This window comes from Triticum urartu, chromosome 7A (assembly GCF_056163025.1).
Source record: "Triticum urartu cultivar PI428250 chromosome 7A, HENAU_Tu73, whole genome shotgun sequence".
Classification (NCBI taxonomy): domain Eukaryota; kingdom Viridiplantae; phylum Streptophyta; class Magnoliopsida; order Poales; family Poaceae; genus Triticum; species Triticum urartu.
The window spans coordinates 446,086,068-446,099,345 of record NC_141879.1 but is presented as its reverse complement, the minus strand read 5'-3'; positions in this window follow the sequence as shown (position 1 = coordinate 446,099,345).

Here is a 13,278-nt window from a genome sequence, read left to right as displayed (position 1 = left end):
TTCCTGCTTGTTATCCTTTGAACAATTTTTATTAAACTTGCGCAGTTCCACCCACTGGGGGTGTATTCGAACTATGTTGAATGCTGGCCTTTTGAAGGTCTTTTGGGTAATATGATTGTGTGTGTGTTTGATTTCCATTCGTGTATGCTTTTTATCCTTAGGATGTTTCCTTTGCCGCCTTCCCATTTTGGGAAGGCAAGTACTCGAGCTTTCTTAAATTGAAGCGAGGTGAATGGAAGCCGGCCGGCCGGCTACTCTGGTAGTTGGTCGGTGGTGGGAGAAAAACCGTCTTTTGTTATATTAGTCCGTTAGTCCCTAGCCGTTTTTCGTGTGGGCGTCCTTTCCTGCCTTTAACTCTTGCCAGCCGGACAGCCGGTTCTTCGAACTGCGACTTTTGGCAAGAGAAGGCTTGGGTGCCGGCACACTACTTTTCTGGCCGCGGGTAGGACTTTTAATATGTGACACTCCAAAAATTTTATTGGGTTTTTCAGCAAAAACTTTGTTGGTTTTTGAAAAGAGGCCATTTAAAAATTTTCCAGAAAACCTTCCTCTTAAAAACTTCTTTGGCAAGGATTTTTATTTTTGTATCTTCTTCAAACTATGGTGTTTGATCATTTAAAACTCTTTCTCTAATGGTTCCCTTCTCAAAGTATATTTTTGGAAATTTTTCTTTTTCTTATAAAAAGAACTCTGTGAATTTTGAGGTTTTTTCTTATCTTGAAAACCACCCATGGTTTTACCATGTCTCCTATAGTAAATCTTCTCAAAATCCCTCCCTCCACCTTTGAACAATCTAAATTCTCTGTCTCAACAAGTCCAAACAAGTTTTGGATTTTATTTCAATTATTTTATCTCTCAAATCATTTCTGCCAATTATTTGGAGCCTGAGTGATTTTCAAAGCAAGTACCTCATTGCCTTTGAGTTTTTATCCCAAACCAACTCCTCTGGATTGTCCTTAGTACCCACAACCTAGAACCATCTTGATCCACTCTTCTTCTTTTTAAAAATTTCAAATTTCACTCTCTGCAAGTTTGGAACAGATTTGACAAATTTGGTGAAATTCATATCTACACTTCTCCAAAAATTCCACAAAAATTCAGGCAGCCTCCTGGTGCAATGAGAGGCCACCCCACCAAAATTCAACTCAAGGAAAATTCTCCACATGCCAAAATCATTTCGTCGAACACTTGGCCGGCATTGTTTCCGTAGACTTTCAGAAAAATTCAGATTTTCAGAATTCAGTCAGTGTCGTTTTTCGTCAGTGACTTGTCATCCATCACCAGTGCCCCCTGGCGCGTTGCGCACAGCCTCTCCTCCCTGGCCAGAGCACCGCACGCCCCCTTGGACGGGCACAGGTGTCGGTGGCGGCGAGCATCGCCGGAGTTGGCAGTTACTGCGGTGGCTGCGCCACCCGTGGCGGCCAGCGAGGGCCCGAGCCCGCTCGCCACGCCACCCGGCGCCGCCCAACGCTCCCTGGCTCTCCGCGTGTCCCTGCCATGCCAGCGCACGCCCGTGGCACCGTCGCCGTGGCCCGGCAAGCACGGAACGTGCTCCCTGCCGCCGACGGGCCCGCACCGCCCCGTTCCGTCGAGCTCGCCCAAAGCACCCTAATCCAAGCTTGGTTAGCACCTAAATGGAACCGGTGGACCTCCACGCTGACGCCCAACTCCCTAAACCTCCCCGACCAAGCTCTGCACCGCCGTAACCTTCGCCGGAGAACTCCGTTCACGGCCACCGCCTCGGATCGCCTATAAAAAAGGACCCCGAGCTCGCTCACGAGCACACACCTTCACTGCACCTCTCCAGGACCCTGCCAAGCCACCAGGAGGACCTCGAGGAGGTCTCCTCCCCCAACTCCGGCCGCCCCGATCCGCCTCGGCCACCAGCTCGATTCGCTCCGGTGAGGCCGTCCCCGGCGCCCAAATCTCGTCTATAGCCTCCTCTAGCACCCCGTGAGCCAACCCCAGCGTCAATTTGGCCTTCGCAGCTCTCTCCGACGAGGCCCTCGACCACCCGAACCGCCGTCCGCCGGAGCAAGGCTCGCGTCGACGTGGTACTCGCCGGCGACCACCACCACCACCAACCGACGCGGAATGGCGCCCTGAACACGGAGGTACTCTCCGATCCCCCTGCCTCGCCGTGGATCGCCGCCGGCGACCACCGCGGCTCTCGGGCACCGTCGAACTCTGCCGCCCCGTTTGAATATTCAAACCTGACGGGCGGGACCCGCCTGTCTGCCTCTCTGGATTTTCTAGGTGAAACGTTTTCTGAAAACGTCTTCTGCCAAATGCGTTTTCCCGCTGGGCCGGCGCATTCTTATTCGAATCATTTTCTGTTTTTATAAGTTAGCCCCTGGGAACTTTCTGTTTCATTACAGATGAGCCCCTGGACTAAAACCCTTATAACTTTTTAACAGAAAAGTATTTTTGATTGATTCTTTTTCTGTTCTCCTTAAAATTTTGTCTAGTTTTTTATCAGGTTTATTTGAAAAATATTTGGAGAAATTTTTGTGGACCTCACGGTATTCACGATAGCGCGTATATTTTCTTTATGCCATAGATACCGAAGGAGGTGACGGGACCGCGAACTTCACCGAGCTAGGCTCCGACTACTCTGAACCAGGCAAGCATGTTTGAACTTTTGATATGATGATTGTTTTGGCATGTTTGCATTAAGTAGTTTCATGGCATGTTGATGAGCATACCAACGAATGACATGTTACATGCAACGATGAGGCAAGTGAGTTTCGAAAGTCCATAAGTTGATGGATGTGAGTATGCATGGCCATGTGTTGGCATGAGGATGGGTAAGATGGCAGTGTTGCAGCATGCCAGTCTTATGCCAGACTATATGACTTCAGTGTCAGCCCGTATCGATCCAGTTCCTTCCACTTTTCCTTCCCTGTACTACCACATGTTTTCCGCAAGGAATATGGCTTAGTAAGTTGCAAACCACTTTCTTGGTACACACCAAAAGGAGAGGCCGTGATGATGGTTCCATGGCCCTGGATTAAAGCCAGTCATCCGGTCAGGGGGCATGGGTGTTTCCGGTTGGGACCGAGAGGGGGGCACCCCTTAGAGCGCGCGTATATAAATTTGATCCCATGCTATTCGAGATTGTGATCTCCCCGTCTCAAAAGTTTTTCTTGGACGATGTCTAGGGTGATTCCTAGTATCGAGAGGTAGGATGGGTGTGTACTGGTTAGCTGTGTTTTCTTCCGAAATACCGTAAACGGAACTAGTCCTTCGTGACTACGGAAATCCGTTGGCTGTGGGAAAAAAATTTCGTGCAAACTCTGCAGAGTCATATATTCCTTTGAATCATCTATTCCATGTCCAAGTTCGGTATTATCTTATCCTGACAAATGTCAGTTTTGATGACAGAGACTCCGGTGAATCACATGAGTGCTAAGTCCGGTTAAACGTTTATTCCTGTGGATGGACTAACCCGTTTATTCTCGTGAATTGAATATTTATTATGAGTATTAATTACTTGTGAATAAAAGCCCCTTCTGTGATGTCGCTCAGACGTCCGACTGTGGCATTGTTATTATTTACTTTCAATAAAAGCCCTTTCTGTGATGTCGCTCAGACGTCCGACTGTGGCATTGTTATTATTTACTTTCAATAAAAGCCCTTTCTGTGATGTCGCTCAGACGTCCGATTGTGGCATTGTTATATTTTACTTTCAATGAAAGCCCTTTCTGCGATGTCGCTCAGACGTCCGACTGTGGCATTCCTTTTAAAGCCCTTTATGTGGCGTCGCTCAGACGCCCGACTGTGGCATTTCTTTTAAAGCCCTTTATGCGGCGTCGCTCAGACGCCCGACTATGGCATTTCTTTTAAAGCCCTTTATGTGGTGTCGCCTAGACGCCCGACTGCGGCGTGCTTCATTTATTTATCTTCCTATCGAGGTGTCGCTTCAGACACCCGATTGGGTTTACAGTTATGTTGTTGGGTTTTCGAGCGGACTACCGCCAACCCCCTATTATACCTGTATTGTTTTTACGAATTAATGTGCCACTGTTAAAATTAATCATGACGCATCCATGCATGCATTTGTTATATCTCACGTCCGAACTGTCTTGCGAGTACTTTCAAAGTACTCACCTGGCTTGTTGATTTGGCCAGATGCTGACGAAGGCGATCTCATGGATGAAGAATTTGATAGCGAGTCCGACGCCTAGAGGAATCCCAGTCAGTCTCGTGCGACTCTGGATTTGGTCGCTGAATTATATCCGCTTCCGCTACCAAATAAATTCATCGAGCCTCACCTCGACGCTCGATGAGATGCCAGTTTTAGAGTCCTGTATCTCACTCCCCGCTGTGTTTTTCCACCACCATCCTATCCTCGAGTCAGTAGTATGCCTCCACACCACTGTGTCATGTCCGCCATTATGTATAATTATTGGCGTGCTTGTAATAATTTGGTTGAGCAACCATAGCTCGACCCTGTAATATATTTTATGCTACTGGCTTATTGTATCAAGAATTTGTCTACCGGTAAGGAGGATTTTTCTCATACTGGACTCAAAAGATTGGTTTCTCAATAAACATTTTTATTGGAAAACCGGTCATGACAAGCTTGGTATCAGAGCCAGGCTGACTGTAGGAAGCCACTAGGTGCGATCGCTAATTGGTTATTAGCATGATAGAGCCAATTTATATTTTTTTTTTGCAATTGTAGTCATTTTCTGACAGTCAGCATAAATTTATGATCTGACCATGCAGAATTTTTGCCTACTTTTGTAGATGGCCGACAACAGCTGCGAGTCTCAGACCTTCGCCAACGTGCCCGATGGGTTCGTCAAGCTTCTCTCCTTCATCGTTCAGGTCGCGATGGGGCCATCTGTGCGCCCAGTCTTCACACTCTGCCAGCACCGAGTCAACGACAGTCTGACCATGCACCAGGCCGCGGTGCAGTTCAAGGGAGGGCGTGGTGAGTTACGCCGCTTCCGGTTCTTGGGAAGAGCCATGCCTACGGAGAGGCATGCTATGCAGATGGCAGCCCGCGAGGCGATAGCTCGTCTCAGGGATGTCCTCCCCGTGATGAAGACTCGTCGTTACTGTTATCTTCCATGCCATGTGCCTTACACCTGTCACTATGCATTCTCCTGCCCCAGAGGAGAACGAGACGAGGCTTTTGAGATGCTTATTGAGTATCTCCGGGCCCTGGAGGCATCCTTCGACAACCTGGTGGACGACTTCGTGGCTGCCCGCATGGACTCAGTCCATGGCTGTGCCGCCAACAGGAGGGAGCTCCTGCCCACCGCACCGCCACTGACTTTTGTCTCGTCCTCAGCATCTTGTGCAGCTACTCATCGCCTGCCTTCTACCGAAGAGTTCAACCAAGTTATTGCGCCCACTCCAGCGCGCACTGCACCACCCTTCGCGCCCACTCCTGTTCGTGTTGTTCCGCCCCTGGCACCCGCTCCATCTACTCGGCGCAACACTACGCGTATGGAGCCTATTAGCGAGGAGGAAGTCGAGTCCCCAGCCTCGCTACGCCTCACCCTCGGCAGGGCAAAGGAGATCGTCAACATCTCCGCCTGAGTACGCTTAGCCACCATGCAATGTACCGCTTTGTATGATATGTTTATATGTATATAGGTTGTGAGAAGTAGCCTGTTTGCGCATCATGTAGGATCTGGAGGAGTGCACTAGCCTAAATAACATGTCAGGATTATGTACGCGTATCCTAAGTGATGTATTGTATAATTACTGTCTGCGTGTAAGATATGTAATGAGCCGTCCTTCTCCGTGCGCAAATCGATTTGTTTTTCTTAAGTAAGCTTGGTTATTTAATTTTATTTGCCAGCTTTATGCATTTATGGAATTGTTTTTGCGACTCTTTTCGCTTTTCTTATGGGTTTTACAAAATATATCCCCAGAGTGAAAAATGTCTCGTCCTTGGACTCGCTCCATGCCAACTCCACCAGAGGAAAATTATGATACACAACCCAGCAACAAGTTCACACAGGGACAGTCAAGCCAACAGGGCAGTGAATCGGCACTTTCACAAATGTGTCGCCTTTACGAGCAGAGTCAGCAACAACATCGGGAAATGATGAACCAAGTCATCAACATGGGAAATCACCATGGACAGTCATAGCAGCATTCCAAGTTATCTGAGCTACAGAAGACACGTCCCCAAACATTTTCTCATACTGACAAGCCTCTTGAAGCCGAGGATTGGCTTCGAGATATGGAGAGAAAATTAATTATTGCAAAATGTTCAGATCTCGAGAAAGTACTATATGCTCCGCACTATCTCACAGGAGCAGCTGCATCCTGGTGGGAGAATTTTCTGCACATGCACCCCAACAAAAATGATATAACCTGGGATGATTTCAAGGAAGGTTTCCGTGGTGCACACATTCCTAAAAGTATTATGAAAATCAAGAAGAGAGAGTTCGATGACCTCAGACAAAGGAACATGACAGTGTCAGAATACAACAGTCAATTTACTCTATTTTCTCGCTACGCCAATGAAGAACGTATGACTGAAAGCAAGAAGATGGAGAAATTCCTTGACGGTCTGGCGCCCGCGCTTAAATGCCAACTGGTCGTGCACACTTTTCTAGATTTTAAGACACTAGTGGACAAAGCCATTACTCTGGAAAATGAGAGACGTAGCTTGGAGGATTTCCGCAAGCGAAAAAGAGACCAGACTACTCTTGCGCGCAACCACCGAAGCAAGACAGATTTTCAGAAAGGTGGGACACACAAACCTACGACAAACGTCTCACGCCCAACCAAGAATTTCCATGCAAGGGACAAGGAGTTCACATATCGCCCAGGCGTTACTTGCTACGCTTGTGGAGAAGAAGGGCACTATGCCAAACAGTGCCCCAAGCCAAGGAACTCGACCCCGAAGCCAAACAACGGTGGAAATAATTCAGCGCCCAAGCGCAACAATTTCAACCCCAACAACAACCACAGGAAGGGTCATCTAAACCACGTGACCAAAGAAGAAGCACAAAATGCTCCGGATATCGTACTCAGTACGTTTCCTGTCAACACAATACCTGCAATGGTTTTGTTTGATTCTGGAGCTTCTCACTCATTCATCTCGAAAAGTTTTGCTTTGCAAAATAATTTTTCGATGTTTCCCTTGGAAAAATCCATGATCATCAAGTCCCCTGGGATTCAGCAAGTTACTCAGAGTTACTGTCAGAATGTGGTTATTGAGTTTGAAGGATTGAAGTTTCACGCCAATCTTATTGTATTGGAAAATAAAGGACTGGATGTCATCCTAGGGATGGACTGGTTAACCACCAACAAAGGTTTTATTGGCTGTTTCAACCGGACCGTAATTCTCACACACCACCACGGGAAGACAATAAAAGTATCAGCCAAAGAAAGAAAAATACCCCGGCAGCTGAGATTGAATAAGGTGGACGTTTCTGAGCTAAACAAGGTTCCAGTAGTATGTGAATTTCCAGACGTATTTCCCGAAGAACTACCAGGCATGCCACCAGACCGAGAGATAGAATTCAGCATTGAGCTAGTCCCAGGAACCACCCCATACACAAGAAACCATACAGAATGGCACCATCCGAGTTGATTGAGTTGAAGAAACAAATAAAGGAATTGCTGGACAAGGGATACATTCGAGCCAGCTCCTCACCTTGGGGATCACCAATTTTATTTGCCAAAAAGAAGGATGGAACACTGAGATGGTGCATAGACTACCGAGCACTTAAAATGGTCACAGTCAAGAACAAATACCCGATGCCACGGATAAATGATTTATTTGATCAGCTCGCTCAGGCCAAGGTATTCTCAAAAATTGACTTAAGGTCAGGATACCATCAATTAAAAGTGCGAACAGAAGATATCCCCAAAACAGCCTTCACCTCCAGATATGGACTATATGAGTTCACAGTAATGCCTTTTGGATTAACGAACGCCCCCGCATATTTTGTTCACCTCATGAACAAGGTATTTATGAAGTTTATGGACAAGTTCGTTGTGGTATTTATCGACGATATTCTGATATACTCCAAGACACCAGAAGAGCACGCGGAACATCTCAGGATTGTGCTAGGAGAACTCAGGAAACACCAATTGTATGCCAAGTTCAGCAAGTGTGAATTTTGGCTAAGACAAGTAGGCTTTCTAGGCCACGTGCTGACCGAAGACGGTATCGCAGTAGACCCGGAGAAAGTCAGGGCCATACTTGGATGGAAGTCACCAGCCAGCGTAACGGACATACGAAGTTTCTTGGGAATGGCAGGATATTACCGCAGAATTATTGAAGGATTCTCCACCATAGCCAAGCCAATGACGCAGTTACTCAAGAAGGACAAGAAGTTTGAATGGACAGAAGCCTGCAAGAAAAGTTTCCAAGAGCTAAAACGGAAATTAACGACAACACCAGTATTAATTGTGCCAGACATACACAAGAATTTTGAAGTGTATTGTGACGCATCCCGAAAGGGCCTCGGGTGCGTGTTGATGCAAGAAGGCAAGGTTGTCGCATACGCTTCAAGGCAACTTCGCAAGCATGAGGAAAATTATCCCACTCATGACTTAGAAATGGCAGCAGTCATTCATGCACTCAAGGAATGGAGGCATTTCTTACTTGGAAATCGATGTGAAATATACACGGACCATAAAAGTCTCAAATACATTTTCACACAGCCAGAACTAAACTTACGGCAACGACGCTGGTTGGAATTGGTAAAGGATTATGATGTTGGTATCCACTATCATCCAGGAAAAGCAAATGTAGTGGCCGATGCTCTTAGTCGGAACCCCAGCTCCGACGAAAACAGTCTGCAAAGCTTGAGACCTGAATTCCAACAAGAATTTGCCAAACTCAACTTGTTAATGATCGCGGAAGGCACCATATCAAACTTGGAAGTACAGCCCGACCTTGTGGAGAGAATTAAAGAAGCTCAGCCTGGTCACCCCAGCATTGAAGGAATTAAAAGAAAGGTGAGTATGGGCAAAGCCTCGGAGTTCGTCATAGACAATGGAGGAATATTATGGTACGGGGACAGACTCTGCGTGCCAAACATAGAGGAACTCAAACAGCAAATCCTAGCAGAAGCCCACACCGCCCCATATTCGATCCACCCTGGAGGAACCAAAATGTATAAGGATATTCAGGAAAGATTTTGGTGGCACGGTATGAAGAGGGACATAGCCACATTCGTTGCATGTTGCGATTCTTGTCAACGCATAAAAGTTGAGCATCAAAAACCAGCCGGACTACTGCAACGAAACAAAATACCTGAGTGGAAATGGGATGAAATAGGGATGGATTTCATTGTCGGACTACCTCGGTCACGACACGGGAATGATGCCATATGGGTCATCACCGATAGATTAACCAAGGTGGCACATTTCATTCCAGTGAAGACAACCTACAACACTCAGAGGCTCGCCAGGATTTATCTCTCCCATATAGTTTGTCTGCATGGAGTCCCGAAGACTATAATATCCGACAGAGGCACTCAGTTCGTCTCGAGATTCTGGGATCATTTACAACAGGCTCTGGGAACTCAACTGGCCTTCAGTACAGCCTACCATCCCCAGACTGATGGACAGACTGAACGCGTAAACCAAATTTTAGAAGACATGCTGAGAGCATGTGTCCTCACCTATGGAACCAGTTGGGAAGAAAGCCTGCCATATGCCGAGTTCGCATACAACAGCAGTTACCAGGCCAGCCTACAAATGGCACCTTTTGAAGCCCTATACGGACGGAGATGTCGTACCCCGCTAAATTGGTCAGAGACCGGAGACAGCCGTATCTTCGGCCCAGACATTCTCAAAGAAGCCGAGGAAAAGGTCAAGCTAATCAGGGACCGACTCAAGACCGCTCAAAGCCGACAGAAGAGTTATTACGATCAGAAACATCGTGGGGTCAATTTTGAACCCGGTGAATATGTGTACCTACGAGTATCACCTATGAGGGGACTGCAACCGTTTAAGATTAAAGGGAAGTTAGCACCAAGATTCATTGGACCATTCTGCATAGTGGCACGAAGAGGCACCGTAGCCTACCAGCTAGACTTACCCGAAGAATTTTCCGATGTCCACGACGTGTTCCACGTTTCGCAATTAAGGAATTGCGTAAGCAAACCAGAGAAACAAGTATCCCATGAGAACATTGACGTGCAACCAGACCTCACCTATCGAGAACGCCCAGTAAAAATATTAGAGGAGTCTGAAAGGAGGACCCGACAGAAAACCATCAAGTTTTTCAGAGTTCAGTGGAGCAATCACACCGAAAGTGAAGCAACTTGGGAAAGAGAGGATTTTCTTCAGACAGAGCACACACACTTATTTAAGGATTAGCTGAAATCTCGGGGACGAGATTTTTCCTAAGGGGGTAGGTGTTGTGACACTCCAAAAATTTTATTGGGTTTTTCAGCAAAAACTTTGTTGGTTTTTGAAAAGAGGCCATTTAAAATTTTTCCAGAAAACCTTCCTCTTAAAAACTTCTTTGGCAAGGATTTTTATTTTTGTATCTTCTTCAAACTATGGTGTTTGATCATTTAAAACTCTTTCTCTGATGGTTCCCTTCTCAAAGTATATTTTTGGAAATTTTTCTTTTTCTTATAAAAAGAACTCTGTGAAATTTGAGGTTTTTTCTTATCTTGAAAACCACCCATGGTTTTACCATGTCTCCTATAGTAAATCTTCTCAAAATCCCTCCCTCCACCTTTGAACAATCTAAATTCTCTGTCTCAACAAGTCCAAACAAGTTTTGGATTTTATTTCAATTATTTTATCTCTCAAATCATTTCTACCAATTATTTGGAGCCTGAGTGATTTTCAAAGCAAGTACCTCATTGCCTTTGAGTTTTTATCCCAAACCAACTCCTCTGGATTGTCCTTAGTACCCACAACCTAGAACCATCTTGATCCACTCTTCTTCTTTTTAAAAATTTCAAATTTCACTCTCTGCAAGTTTGGAACAGATTTGACAAATTTGGTGAAATTCATATCTACACTTCTCCAAAAATTCCACAAAAATTCAGGCAGCCTCCTGGTGCAATGAGAGGCCACCCCACCAAAATTCAGCTCAAGGAAAATTCTCCACATGCCAAAATCATTTCGTCGAACACTTGGCCGGCACTGTTTCCATAGACTTTCAGAAAAATTCAGATTTTCAGAATTCAGTCAGTGTCGTTTTTCGTGAGTGACTTGTCATCCATCACCAGTGCCCCCTGGCGCGTTGTGCACGGCCTCTCCTCCCTGGCCAGAGCTCCGCACACCCCCTTGGACGGGCACAGGTGTCGGTGGCGGCGAGCATCGCCGGAGTTGGCAGTTTCTGCGGTGGCTGCGCCACCCGTGGCGGCCAGCGAGGGCCCGAGCCCGCTCGCCACGCCACCCGGCGCCGCCCAACGCTCCCTGGCTCTCCGCGTGTCCCTGCCATGCCAGCGCACGCCCGTGGCACCGTCGCCGTGGCCCGGCAAGCACGGAACGTGCTCCCTGCCGCCGACGGGCCAGCACCGCCCCGTTCCGTCGAGCTCGCCCAAAGCACCCTAATCCAAGCTTGGTTAGCACCTAAATGGAACCGGTGGACCTCCACGCTGACGCCCAACTCCCTAAACCTCCCCGACCAAGCTCTGCGCCGCCGTAACCTTCGCCGGAGAACTCCGTTCACGGCCACCGCCTCGGATCGCCTATAAAAAAGGACCCCGAGCTCGCTCACGAGCACACACCTTCACTGCACCTCTCCAGGACCCTGCCAAGCCACCAGGAGGACCTCGAGGAGGTCTCCTCCCCCAACTCCGGCCGCCCCGATCCGCCTCGGCCACCAGCTCGATTCGCTCCGGTGAGGCCGTCCCCGGCGCCCAAATCTCGTCTATAGCCTCCTCTAGCACCCCGTGAGCCAACCCCAGCGTCAATTTGGCCTTCGCAGCTCTCTCCGACGAGGCCCTCGACCACCCGAACCGCCGTCCGCCGGAGCAAGGCTCGCCGTCGACGTGGTACTCGCCGGCGACCACCACCACCACCAACCGACGCGGAATGGCGCCCTGAACACGGAGGTACTCTCCGATCCCCCTGCCTCGCCGTGGATCGCCGCCGGCGACCACCGCGGCTCTCGGGCACCGTCGAACTCTGCCGCCCCGTTTGAATATTCAAACCTGACGGGCGGGACCCGCCTGTCAGCCTCTCTGGATTTTCTAAGCGAAACTTTTTCTGAAAACATCTTCTGCCAAATGCGTTTTCCCGCTGGGCCGGCGCATTCTTATTTGAATCGTTTTCTGTTTTTATAAGTTAGCCCCTGGGAACTTTCTGTTTCATTACAGATGAGCCCCTGGACTAAAACCCTTATAACTTTTTAACAGAAAAGTATTTTTGATTGATTCTTTTTCTGTTCTCCTTAAAATTTTGTCTAGTTTTTTATCAGATTTATTTGAAAAATATTTGGAGAAATTTTTGTGGACCTCACGGTATTCACGATAGCGCGTATATTTTCTTTATGCCATAGATACCGAAGGAGGTGACGGGACCGCGAACTTCATCGAGCTAGGCTCCAACTACTCTGAACCAGGCAAGCATGTTTGAACTTTTGATATGATGATTGTTTTGGCATGTTTGCATTAAGTAGTTTCATGGCATGTTGATGAGCATACCGACGAATGACATGTTACATGCAACGATGAGGCAAGTGAGTTTCGAAAGTCCATAAGTTGATGGATGTGAGTATGCATGGCCATGTGTTGGCATGAGGATGGGTAAGATGGCAGTGTTGCAGCATGCCAGTCTTATGCCAGACTATATGACTTCAGTGTCAGCCCGTATCGATCCAGTTCCTTCCACTTTTCCTTCCCTGTACTACCACATGTTTTCCGCAAGGAATATGGCTTAGTAAGTTGCAAACCGCTTTCTTGGTACACACCAAAAGGAGAGGCCGTGATGATGGTTCCATGGCCCTGGATTAAAGCCAGTCATCCGGTCAGGGGGCATGGGTGTTTCCGGTTGGGACCGAGAGGGGGGCACCCCTTAGAGCGCGCGTATATAAATTTGATCCCATGCTATTCGAGATTGTGATCTCCCCGTCTCAAAAGTTTTTCTTGGACGATGTCTAGGGTGATTCCTAGTATCGATAGGTAGGATGGGTGTGTACTGGTTAGCTGTGTTTTCTTACGAAATACCGTAAACGGAACTAGTCCTTCGTGACTACGGAAATCCGTTGGCTGTGGGAAAAAAATTTCGTGCAAACTCTGCAGAGTCATATATTCCTTTGAATCATCTATTCCATGTCCAAGTTCGGTATTATCTTATCCTGACAAATGTCAGTTTTGATGA